At 47.3% G+C, this 13,348-nt stretch overlaps 1 long non-coding RNA gene across 5 annotated transcripts in view; it reads right to left on the minus strand.

Moving 5' to 3' along the window:
- Positions 1-13,348, minus strand: part of LOC309631101 — a 148,561-nt gene that overhangs the window by 50,792 nt on the left and 84,421 nt on the right. For 4 of the 5 annotated variants that reach the window (XR_014246057.1, XR_014246058.1, XR_014246059.1 and 1 more), the window contains 2 exons: positions 7,548-7,699; positions 5,548-6,276 (listed from right to left, as the gene is read on the minus strand). The exons of the other annotated variant lie outside the window; for it this stretch is intronic. This is a non-coding gene — a long non-coding RNA (uncharacterized lncRNA). Of the gene's footprint in view, positions 1-5,547; positions 6,277-7,547; positions 7,700-13,348 lie in introns of those variants that run through there. 5 annotated transcript variants of the gene reach the window in all.

A 13,348-nucleotide genomic window follows, 5' to 3' on the forward strand; every position in this document is an offset into this window, starting at 1 on the left:
CCAATTTTATTTTTCCCCTTTTCTTGGCCCTACTTGCTTCCAAGATTGAAGGCTGATCTGGTCTATACCACCTAAAAATATCCTTAATTATATCTTACCCTAAATTAATCTTTCATTTTTTCCCCTTGTTTTAGTCTTGTCATATTAATAATAATAATAATTTTCACACATTAAATGGCTACTATGTGCCAGGCAATATGTTAAGAACCTTAATGTATTGCCTCATTGTCATTTTTATCCCCACTTTAAATACAAAAAAACTGAGACTCAGATTAAATAACCTGTCAAAAGCCACACAGCTACCAGCCATAGAAGATCTGTGTCTTACAATTCTTCATTGCCCCATGGGCAGGGGTACCCAAGATCCCACAAAAGCAGTTGGATAACCAAGCTGGTGGGGAAGAATGGACCTGGAAGCGTAACTCTGCCTCCAGGCCCCTGTTGAATCCAGCAAGAGTGGGGTTGACACCCTTCCTGCCCCTTGGAGGGCTCCAGGCCTGGTGCTCTCACACACCGCTCTGTACCTGTTAGGAATGGAAATCAGCCACCACCCTGCAAGAGCTGGTTGTTCAGCCTTTACTAGCACACCACTGGGCTTACCCACAAAATATGTCCAGAATCTGATCACTTCTCACTACCCTCACAGCCAGCTCTGTGACCCCAGCCACCATGATCTCCTTACCCGGATTATCACACTAGCCTTTTAAATTTATTTATTTATTTATTTATTTTTGGCTGTGTTGGGTCTTCGTTTCTGTGTGAGGGCTTTCGCTAGTTGTGGCAAGCGGGGGCCACTCTTCATCGCGGTGCGCGGGCCTCTCACTGTCACGGCCTCTCCCGTTGCGGAGCACAGGCTCCAGACGCGCAGGCTCAGTAGTTGTGGCTCACAGGCCTAGCCGCTCCGCGGCATGTGGGATCTTCCCAGACCGGGGCACGAACCCGTGTCCCCCGCATTGGCAGACGGATTCCTAACCACTGCGCCACCAGGGAAGCCCCACACTAGCCTTTTAAAAGCTCTTTCTGCTTCATTCTTTGCTTCCCTTCAACCGATCCTCAACACTGCAGCAAGAATGACCCTGTCACTCCAATGGCTTCCAGTCTCACTCCAAGTGAGACCCAAAGCCCTAGGTACTTCGGCTTTCTCCTCCTCACTCCTCTTACCTCTCTCACCTCTAATACTACTATTCACCCCTCTCCCGGCCACTCTTGCTCCCTTCCTGTTTCTCAACCACTCTGGTACTCTCCTTAGGCCTCAGGGCCTTTGTACGTGTTATTCCCTCTTTCTGCCTGTTCTCCCTGCAGATATCTACATAACTCCCTCGCCTCTCAACTTCAAGTCTTTATCACATTTCACCTTCTCAGTGGCTGTCTCTGGCCACCCTGCCTGAAACTGAAATACCTGCACAAAACTTCGTAAGTCCCTTTTCTGCCTTCTTCTTCTCCTTAGCAGTTGTTATTAACACATACTAAATTTCACAAATTTATCTTTATCATATGTCTCCCAATTAGACTATAACTCCATGAGTTTGGTGTTTTTTCTGTTTTTCTTGAGATACATCCTGTATCCCTAAAACTAAGTCTGACATACAGGCATTCAGTAAATAATTCCTCACTCACTGGTTTGTGTTGACTTACATGTGTATGACCTACCCGGGGCATTTGAACATTTTAATTCAATTAAGGAGGATGGGGCTTATCCCAGCCTTATTGGCATCTTAAAGGCAGTGTGCTGGCCCAAGTCTGCAAATTGGCAGCCTGAGTCAAGTCCAGCCCAAGAATGTGTTTTGTATAGCCCACTAGACTTTTTAAAAAATAATTAATTTATTTATTTGTTTTTGGCCACGTTGGGTCTTTGTTGCTGCTCGCAGGCTTTCTCTAGTTGTGGCGAGTGGGGGCTACTCTTTGTTGTGGGCTTCTCATTGCGGTGGCTTCTTCTCTTGTTGTGGAGCACGGGCTCTAGAGCGCAGGCTCAGTAGTTGTGGCATACGGACTTCGTTGCTCCTCAGCATGTGGGATCTTCCCAAACCAGGGCTCGAACCCACGTCCCCTTCATTGGCAGGCGGATTCTTAACCACTGCGCCACCAGAGAAGCCTGCTAGACAGTTTAAACTAAATAAAATTAGTTGCCAACATTAAAAAATGGGAAATTTCACATTTTAAAAATGCAGATTTCCAGCTTCTCCGGAAAAATCCAAAGATCCTGTAATCCTGAGGCTGCATTCCCACCAGGCAAGGATCAGAAGGCACTGAGCAGAGCCTGCTCTCCAGTCTCTACCCCACTGCCCACCAGCGTCACCCGCTCACATACGCGTCTGGATCCTGCCTGGTCTCCTGACTTAGGTTTGTGTCTGTTCAACGGTGAGGTTAGTAGCAAGACCCCTAAATTGGAGACAGGAGCTCTGAGTTTCAGTTCTTCACTTGTAACTGGAGATAATAACAATAGCTACCTGAGAGGACGGTTATGAGACTTAGTGAGGCAACACCTGTGTTGAAGGGACTGGGTGAGCTGCAAAGCCCAGGACACCCTGAAGGGATCAGCATTCACGCTGCAGCTCGTGTGTCTCTGTCCAGGTCTCTCCTGTCTGCGGATCCCACCCAAATCTTCTGTGCAACATCATTCTGCCTTTCAGATAGCATCTGGCTCCCGTGCAGAGCAAGCTCCTCAACCCACTCTCTGTCCTCTCTGCCTGGCCAAGGACACCTACCCAGCCACCTTCGCGGCACATCAGCTCTACCAAGCTGCCTCAGGGGCAGAGTCCTGTGTTCTAGGACATCCCCCTCGGACAGGTTCCACTGCACTGGGCCCTGGGCAGCTGTGTCAGCAAAGCCTGGCAGGATGACACCACGAGATAATCTATAGGATCCTGTGTAGGTTGGGTCCTGGGAGAGCCAAATGAGGGCCGTGGCTCCTGCCTGCTCTCAGCACCCACCAGCACTGTCAACTGAGCCCAGAGTGGTTCGTGAATGTCTCTCTGCCCAAGATCAGAAAAGTAGGAGTGTGGCGGGCGAGGGGGACACCATTCCCCCAGCCCACAGTGGGTTTGGGGTAAGAAAGCCAACTGTTATTGCAAAGCTTCAAGAATGTGTGGGAAGGCCACAGGAATGCCAGGGGAGGGGAAGTTGGAGGGACAGTAGGGATGCCAGAGTCCAGGGCTTTTTTATGCCATGTCTGTGGAGCTTAGAAACCTGGCTTTGAGAAACCATGTGCTCATGTATTAGCTGTGTTGTCGGAGACAAGTCACATAACTTCTCTGAGACTGGTCTCCTCTTCTGTGAAGAGGAGAGATCTTTACCTACTTTCTAGTGTTGTGAGAATCACAAGAGGTCATGTGAGAATCACATCAATTTAATTAATGAGAGGATCCCGTTATGAGCTCCTGCTTGTGTGGCAGACACTGTCCTAAGTACTTTACACTAGCTCATCCACTCCTCACACCAGCCCTATGACTAGGTGCTATTTTTATACCCATTTTAGGGATGAGGAAACTGAGGAACAGCAAGGTTAAGGAACTTGCCTGTGAATTTACATCTAATAACGTGCAGAGCTGGAATTTGAACCCAAGGGGTCTAAGTCTAGAATTCAGGACCATTTTAAACTCTTGTTGTGTTACATCTCTAAAAAACTGTGCTGGGACAACTCTAAAATCTACGTTAAAATGTAAGGGCAAATTGTTCACTCAAATAACTGGATGTTATTTTACTGGGAGGGTTTTAATTTTTTCAGACTTGTTGGTAAGCGGAATAGTCAGGCTGTTTACTCTTGAGCTCCCAGTGGGGTGCTAGCTCCTATGGGAGGTCTGTGATGTCTGAGGGGCTCATGGCTCCCTGGGGAAGCTGGGACTAGCAGCCTGGGAAGAGAGAAGTGTTATGAGGGAAAGCCCTGGGGTTGAGTTGGGTGTGGATGCCTGAGAGAGGACACAGTGTGCAATTTCTGTGAAGGCTTCTGGAGGGTTAGGGTTAAGATGGTCCCTGAAGAGCAGGACCTTGAAAAACAGGAAGAGAACAGGGTTGGGTCACCCCGGTGCCATGGTTGTGGTGTGACTGAGGGCCTGCCCGCCACCTTTCCACATTGTTTTCTGAATCCTACTTGCGCTTTCTGGCTGGAGTGGTCCTCCCATTACTTCCGTGGTAAGGAGCAGGATTCTGTGATCTCAGAGGCCTTATTCAGCTTGCAGGTGGCTGTGAATGGACACAGAGGCCTGCTTCCTATGTAGGCAAGGGCTTTATAATAATTTCATGATTTAAACTATACTCCTGATCACTTTGCTCCCAAGAGAGCAAATGGCAGCTAGAGACTGGGCCTTGGGGCTAACGGCCATGAGAAGGAAGAGGCAGGAGACAGGAATGCTGCCCTCCCTCCCCTGGTGGCCCTCTTAGTCTGCCCTGTGCCAAGCCCCTCATGTTTGGGAAGAGGCAGGCTCAGCCTGGGCTGTGTTGGGGCTTCTTGGGTGAGTTTCTGGCAGCCCTGGTCTGGTTCTGCCACCACCTGAGTAGTTCTCTTTTCCAGAAAATCATCACATCTCTTCCCGGATTCTCTCTTTCTCCCCTCCCTGGACATGATCAGAGCAGAGTGAGACATTTCTTGCCCCTGTAAAAAGTCATGTTTATGAACTAAATCATACTCAGATTTATCTAAACCAATCAGCTTTCTAGAAAGTATGATTCACTTGTTCACTCATTCACAAATATTTCTTCATCTCTAAAGGGGATCAATGATGTAACTCATGAGAAAATTGTAGGTGCTGAATGGCAGTATATGGAAATCCCTAGAATGGTACCTGGCAACCAGTAGGCCAGTGTTGAGATTGGCTCATTCTACTGTGCACTGTCACTGTTCTAAGTGCCACGGGGATTGGGGAAGTGACTGAGACAAGATCCCTGCTCTCAAGGAGTTCATAGTCTGGTGCATCCAAGTAATATGGACCCAAAAAAGGCCTTACAACTGTGGTTTAGCATGCAGCGTGTGCCTCAGAGTCCCCTGGGGGCCTCTCTCCTTCACAGTTTTGATTCACTGGGGAGGAAGCAAGGCTGGAGCATCTGCATTTTATTAAAAGATGAGCAGGGGATTCTGAGGCACACGCAGGGTGCAAGAGGCTGTCCTACAGTATGATGGATGCCATATGGAGGTGGGGCACTAGGGAAGGGCTGGTCAGCTCTGCCTGGGTCAGGCAAGGGAGGCTTCCCAGAGGAGGTACTGCCTGAAAGTTGCAGAAAAAGAGGGTGGGAACACCGTTCAGTAGAAGAACCAGCATACATTAAACTGATGGCATTTTCCAGGAACTCCAAGAGTCAGTCACTGCCCGTGAGCATAGGTTCAGGAGATGTGGGGCTTGGGGGTCAAAGCGGGACTGCAAAGAGATGAAGTCAGAGAAACAGACGGGGGCTTGACTCTCTAGTTCAGGGGTCACAGTCAGGTTCTGAAAAACCTGCCATCTCTTTCTGCAGGAAGAAAACACATGTACACACAAAATCTTGCATAAAATTTCAAGAGGTTCATATACACGCCCTTTCCCCCCCCCCATCCATCCACTGACATACATGGACCGAAAACCACTGTCAAATGTGACACCTCAGAATATGGAACACAAAGGAGCCTCAGGTTTATGGAAGAAATTAAGGAGTCCACTTTTGGAGAACTTGAATTTGAGTTGTTTCAAATTTGACTTCCAAGTGGAAGGTGGGTGCTTAGGCAGATGGGTGGTTAGGTGTGGGGTTTAGTGAGACGTGTAGGCTGGACACAGAGACTGGGTCATCTGCAGATAGGTGGTAGCTGAAGTCATGGGAGTGGCTGGGATGACCCTGGGGCAGTGTGGGGGGAGAGAAAAGCAGGGGGGCTTGGGTGTGACTCTTATACACATGACACCTTTATTTCTCTAAGAACGTACTAGGTAAACCAAGCCCCGATTATAAGCTATTTACATACTAGGAAATGCTAGTACAGGATGCTATACTTGGGGAGAAGGCACAAGAAGAGAACAAAATGAGTGGGGTGTGAGATATGTAGTTGTCACTACTCCAAGTTCAGGCATGAGCTGCTTGGGAGATCATTTTGGAAACAGTCCTTGAAGCAGATAGGATTCCACAATTCTCTGGATGAGGGGCGAGCTGCTCTGCTAGGCTTGGGGAACCAGGGAGCACATGCACTGTCCTTTGGGAGTGGGAGGTGCTCAGGGACACTCCCCAGTTCTTTCGAAGGGTTTCTGAGCAATGTCTTCTTCCAATCCAGGCGGCACAAGGGGACTCTGGACACCTCCACTTGGCCATGATGCATTCCACCTGCACAAGAAAGCGAGGCCGACCTCAGGGTCCTCCCACCCTCTCCCATCTTTAATGTATCTATATGGAAAGCCCTCCCAAAGGATGCAATTTAAAACAAACTTAGCTACAGATTTAACACTGAGTCTCCTTTTAAAGAATAAAATTACTCAAACTGGGGACCGTCATAGGAAATACTGGACATATGGTCAACATATTAAAGTGCTGTGAGTCTTTATGCTGAGCAGGAAAACTTTCAGAACTATTAACATGCTTCCCCCTGCCCCCACCCCTTGTTTCCATCTCCTCTTTGCCCTTCCTCTCCAAAGCTAAGGCTTTCTCAGTTCATTACCTCGGGCAGTGTTGTATCAGCAGAGCAAAAATCACCCTCTGCACAGTTTTGTCCCCTTGACTAGAATATAGATTAGATACAAGACTTGGGAGAGAAATATAAGAAATATATTAATAATATTATATATTTTTATGTAAGAAATATAAGACTCTCTTCACCCTGCTCAGAGGGACAGCTCCTAAAATTCAGATGTGCAGGGTTGGGGGAGGGGGACAAGAGAGCACAGGCATTGATGAGTTTTGGAAAAGCTGACCCTGCACACATTTCTTCACTCAATGACCCCAGAGAGGGGAAAATACCAGGGAGATAAGAGGGATCCAAGAACAGGGGAGTATGGGGCTTCCCTGGTGGCGCAGTGGTTGAGAATCTGCCTGCTAATTCAGGGGACACGGGTTCGAGCCCTGGTCTGGGAAGATCCCACATGCCGCGGGGCAACTAGGCCCGTGAGCCACAACTGCTGAGCCTGCGCGTCTGGAGCCTGTGCTCCGCAACAAGAGAGGCTGCGACAGTGAAAGGCCCGCGCACCGCGATGAAGAGTGGCCCCCACTTGCCGCAACTAGAGAAAGCCCTCGCACAGAAACGAAGACCCAACACAGCCAAAAATATAAATAAATAAATAAATAATTAATTAATTAATTAAAAAAAAAAAGAAAAGGAGTGGTGGATACGAGGTTTGGGAAAAGATTCTTAAAAAAAAAAAAAAAAAAAGAACAGGGGGTGTGGGCCTCATCGACTGGGACAGCTCCAGGAAGCAACAAGTGTGTAGAGAAATGCTACACCTAGGCAGGTAAACCGCCTAGGCAGGTAAAGGCCTTATAGAAGCTCCTGTTTGTTCCAGCACATGGTTGGAGCTCCAGAATCATTGGAGAGTAGCAGAGAATAACGGAGAGAGCCATCAGCCTGAAGGGACCATGGGGCAGAACAAAGGACATCTACTCACTATCTGAGGGTCCCATCCACCAAGACCAGGTAGGGTAGCTGAGGTCCCAGAGGAGGTTTCTTCTGCAAACAGGCCATGTTGAGAATCAGACCAGGCACATTAGACACCACCCTGGGGAAGGGGTGTGGTTCTTGAAGATTCTGCCAACCCAACTGAATAAAAAGTCAAAACAGAAATGAAAGAAAATGAGTCACACTTCTAGTACACATGAGTTTGTGAATAATGATTCATAAAATTTAAATCATATTTATGTGAAGATTACACAAATTACATTTAAAAAACTGGGGCTTTCTGAGAAAATATAAGACAGGTGGTCACTGTACTACAAATCTAAATCTCTAGTACCTTTTAGAAGAAGAAGAAAAAATTATTCCAACCCCACTCCCTTAAAAAAAAAAAAAAGGGAGAAAGAGGATCACTGTAATGTTAGCAGTAATTTTCCAAACATTTCACCAAAAAAAAAAACAAAAAAAACCAAACAAAACTCCTGAATCTAGTCATTCATTCATCTCAGGCAAATATGGAAGAACTAGAAGTATTAGCCACGAAGAGTGAAGTTACCAGAACAGGGCTGAGGATGGAAAATATTTTGCAATTTCATAGCTGTCGCCACCTTGGGTGGTGTAATGGGTCATGAACACAGTGTGCCTTGGTGGCTGCTGCTCAGGGGAGCCCAGAGGAGGCTCCAGACACAGGCTCCGTTGACCTTGATGTGTTTAACGCCCTAGCAGCCTTGACGTCTGGAACAGCTGCCTCACCCGCTCCTCTGAAGGGCGGCCCAGCGAGTCCCGTACCCACCGCTCCCCCAGCACTTTGTGAGGTGGAGCCATGGGACCTCCTGCCTTCAGTGGCTTCCCACTGGGATGAGCTGCCACCATGGACTTGGAAAATGTTCTTGCTAAGGAACAGGGGGCCCTCTGACTGCCTGCTCACTGTCTTGACCTCTCGGAAGGAAGAACAGGGCTTAGGCTGGCTGCAGGAGGAGGGATTTACATTAAACATCGGGGAGCATTTCCACATCATCTGGACCAAAAAATACTCGCTCATGTCCCAAGGGAAACTGGGGATTTACCTATTTATCGGGAGTCAGATCAGAGTGCCTGCAAGCAGGGGGTGACTCAGTTAATGCCATCATTCAGTTCTGCATTTTTTCAAGTGTCTTCCACTTTCAAATACACCCACAGATATGGACATGGGCATATATTTTTATTCTCCCAGTTCTCTAAATGGAGCTCAGTCCTCCAAAGCCAGCTCTCTTTAAGCCTTCCCTTGAGGAATTTTCTCCTACCCTGTGGAGTATGAGACTGAGGCTGGAAGGCTTGTCACTAGAGCAGAGAAATGAACAGAACAGAGAGGATGACAGCCTACCCCAAGCCCCAGGGTCTCTCATCAAATTCAGGTATATTTCTGAACTCATTAGCCCACCCCTCTGACCTTACCCACAGTGGAAATGGAGAACAGAAATGCCTTGGGTCGAGGTCCTTCGTGCCTATCTCCCCATCTCCCCAGATTCTTGTCTTCTAGATAAAGAACCAGGGAAGAAGTCAGTTGTGTAATGACTTATTCAGAGCTAACCATGCAATGAGTGTCTAAATAACAATTGCTACAGCACTTATTATATGCCCTTGATGTGGTCTGTCTTATTTAATTCCTCAAATAGCCCTATGAGGTAAGGGCAATAATTCACTCCATTCTTCAGAAAAGAAAGCCAAGGCTTACAGAGGTTAAGTAACTCACCTGCATAGCTGTTAAGAGGCAAGCTGGGATTTAAACCCAGGTCTATCTGACTCCAGAGCCCACAGCCTTAACTCCTAGACTCTGCTGTTTCCTAGAGAGAATGCAGAGTGATGCATAACATATATATATGGGAAATAGCTGGGAAATAGCTAGACTAGTGCATTAAAAGAGGGGAGGTGGAAAACCTATTTTTAAATTATAGATAGCATCTTTTGGGAAAGGTTGAAAATTTCATTGTTGAAAATGTTGATGCTGTTCCTACATTTGGCAAATATAGACATGGAGGTCCTGGCTGTAAAGAGCTTGTAGAAAAGGGAAGTTGGAGGAAATGAGTTGGAAGGTTTGGAATGCACCAACACTTCCTCTATGGAAAGGCAGGAGCTTGTTCCCTTCTCCCTTGTCCCAGTCCAGCTCCAATTCTAGGCTCTCTAACTCCCAGACCTTCTGTTGAACAATACTGCCCACCCTGTCCAACCCCAGCAAACTCTAGGCCTAACCCACTGGCTTCCAGGGAAATGGCAGGCTGGGGCAGAGCCTGGGATGACAGCTCCAAGGGAAGCAGTCAGTGCTGCCCTGTCTCCAGAAGCCAATGGAAAGAGTGATATACAGAGTAGGAGAGGCAAGCTGTTACTCGGGTGGAAAGCTGGACTCTCTGTCCAGTTAATCAGTGGGCACTTGTCCAAAGATTTGATTCTGGGACCCCCTCTGCAGAGTCTGAAGGGACTGGGGGAGAGAGTGTCCATAGACATTTTGTTAAAAATTGAGCCAGGTAACCAGCTGCCTAGGAGATAGGCCTGCCTTAAAACAGGGGCTGGCCGCTAGGCTCCTAAAGCGTGTTTTGAGAGACCTGAGAGGAGGCAAGTTTTCTTGTTACAAGCCTTGAAAGTTCCAGAACATCACTTCTGCCACATTCTATTGGTCAAGCAAGCCACTAAGGCCAACCCAGGTGTCAAAAGGAGGAGTAGTCAAGGTTTGTGGCCTTCTTTAATCTACCATGCATTCTCATTTGCCAGAAGAGTGAGGCTCACAGTGTGGCACCTGACTGCTTCTAGGGCATATACTTGTTAGACACTGTATTAGTTTCCCAGTGCTGCTGTAACAAATTACCATAAGCATAGTGGCTTAAAACAACCAATTTATTCCCTTATATTTCTGGAGGCCAGAAGGCTGAAATGTGTCTTATAGGTGAAAATCAAGGTTTCAACAGAATGGTGTTTCTTCTGGGGGCTCTAGGAGAGAATTTTTTCCTTGCCTTTTGCAGCTTCTAGAGGCTGCCTGCATTCCTTGGCTGTGGCCCCATCCTCCACAGCGGGAACACACACTCAACCTCTGTTGTCATCACACCTTCTCCCTGACTTTGACCATCTTGCCTCCCTCTCATAAGCACCTTTGTGATTAAATTGGGCCCACCCAGATAATGAAAGATGATCTCTCCATCTCAAGATCATTAACTTAATCCCATCTGCAAGGTCCCGTTTTCCATGTAAGGTAACATATTCACAGGCTCTGAGAATTAGGATGTGGACATTGGGGGGCCATTATTCTGTCTACAACAGATACTGAGCCTGACCTAGAACACAGGCTCCCAGCTCATGAGGTGCTTCCTGTGATAGTAGGAGAGGGCTATGTCAGTTACTTATTGCCTCAAAAATGCAGCATAACTGACCAACCCCCAAACTGAGGCCTTCAAACTAGAAGTGTTCATTTAGCTCACAAGCCTGAGGGGTGCTGAGTGGTTCTCATCTTCCCTGGTCCTGCTCACATATTTGTAGGTCAGCCCTCCTCGGCTGCGACAGCTGAGACAAATCGGTTCCTTTCTGCATGTCTCGTATCCTCTGTGGGCTAGCTCAGACTTATTTTCACGGCAAGGGCAGAAGTGCAAGAGCACCAGGAGAAACATGCAAGTGCCTTATAAAGCTTCTGCTGGACTCACGTCTGCTGACAACCTGTTGGTCAAGGCCAGCCATATGGTTGGGGCCAGGGTCAAGGTAGGGAGGGCACCAAAGATTTCACGGCAAAGGATGTGGATACAGAGAGCAGTGAAGAATTTGGACTCTGAATTAATTTCCCTCCCCCGTGACATGGTTGTTTCAGTTCCAAGTGCCAGTGAATACAAAGTCCACCCATGAACACTTGTGTTGGGCTCACAAGGGCCAGAGACGTGGTCGCACTCTATTCTCCCAATGCGGCTACATCTGTATATTTATCCCATCCCACGAGCTCTCCTTACCAGGTGACTGGAACCCAGTGAGAGTCAGGTTTTATGTTCCCTCCCCCCTTGAATCAGCAGGGTCTTGAGATTGCCCTGAACAACAGAGCACAGCAGAAGTGATGCCGCGTGACTTCTAAAGATTAGGTCACAAAAAGCTTCAGCTTCTGCCTGGTTCACTCTGTCTCAAGATGTTTGCCTTTGGAACCCATAGCCATGGGTAGTAGCCATGTTGTAAGGAAGCCCAGGCCACATGAAGAGGTCCCCTTGAAGAGGAACCAAGGCCTTCCCCCAACAGCCAGCACCAACTGGCCAGCCATGTGAATAGGCAACCTTGGAAGTGGATCCTCCAGACCCAGTCACACCTTTAGGAACTGCAGCCTTGGCTGACATTTTGACCACAACCTCATGAGAGCTGAGTCAGAACTACCCAGCCAAGCCACTCTCAGATTCCTGATCCGTAGAAACAATGAAAAGTAATAAATGATTGTTATTGTTTTAAGTCACTAATATTTGAGATGATTTGTTATGCAGCATTAGCTAACCACTACAGACCTGTTCATGAGGCTTAGGACAGAATGAGAATAAATATGGTCTGAGACCTTAAGGAACCTACAGTCTCCAGGTGACCAAGCAGACACTAATGGAATCAACAATGTATATTGTTGTATATATAATGTCTTAGTCCATTTGGACTGCTATAACAGAGCACTATAGACTGGGTGGCTCATAAACAAGAATTTATTTCTCATCTTTGTGGAGACTGGGAAGTCCAACATCAAGTTACCAGCAGATCTGGTATCTGATAAAAGCTCACTTCCTGACTCACACACAGCTGTCTTCTCACTGTGTCCTCACATGGCAGAAGGGGCAAGGGAGCCCTCTGGGGTCTCTTTTATAGAGACACTAATCTATTCATGAAGGCTCTACCCTTGTGACTTAATCACCTCCCAAATGCCCCGCCTCTAAATACCATCACATTGGCAATTAGGATTTCAACATATGACTTGGGGCGGTGTGCACAAACTTTCAGTCTATAGCAATATACAAAGTATTTAATACAGTCAGGATATATTAGGGTTGCCAAGAGAAAATGTGGGTCAGAGATACTGTGACCATATTTTTCCAACTCAGAACTGGGACAATTGACTAATGGTAACCCATTGTAGCTTAGAATTGGAACAGAATATTTAGATCAGGGCTGACCAGAATAGTCAGGTTGGTATGGTCCCTTTGTCCAGCAATTGTCCTGCCCAGTTGGGGCTTGGTGTGATCTGTAAGGGCTATCTGTAGTGACAGCTACTGTGATGGGGAAAAAGTGATGACTGCATGAATATTTCCAGCCTTCACCCTTTCCCCTGCCCAGGAGAGAGGGCTTTACCCAGTCATCTTCTTCCCCTCCCCTCTCTCCAGGGGTGGTCTGTGTGTTTGGGGCTTTTATGTTACAGAATCAGGAGGAAAGTGGAGATAAGACGAAGAGCTGGAAAAGGAGTCTGGAGGTAGGAATTTTGGAAAGGAGAGCTACAGGATCAGATTTGGTATATAGAGAAATAAATGGGAGAGGGGAAACAGGATTTTGAGAAGTATTGTTTTGAGAATACTACAAATAACTTGAGTTATTTTGAAAAATTTTTTGGTTGCCAGACAGAGTTTATTGATGGCAACCGCTTTGAGCATGGACCACGTGGGTGACAGCTCTCTGGGGGCTGCGCTGTGATTTCACAGCAGAGCAGGAATGGGGTGTGGTGAGTGTTTCTATGTGTAGGAGACGGTTGGGTCAGTGACTGTGAGGGGAAGAGGCTCGAAGCCAAAGAAATGTTCATCTGTTCCAGGCTTAGAAATCTGTGTGACTTAT

The sequence above is a fragment of the Balaenoptera borealis genome, assembly GCF_965194805.1.
Source record: "Balaenoptera borealis genome assembly, chromosome: 1".
Taxonomy (NCBI): Eukaryota; Metazoa; Chordata; class Mammalia; order Artiodactyla; family Balaenopteridae; genus Balaenoptera; species Balaenoptera borealis.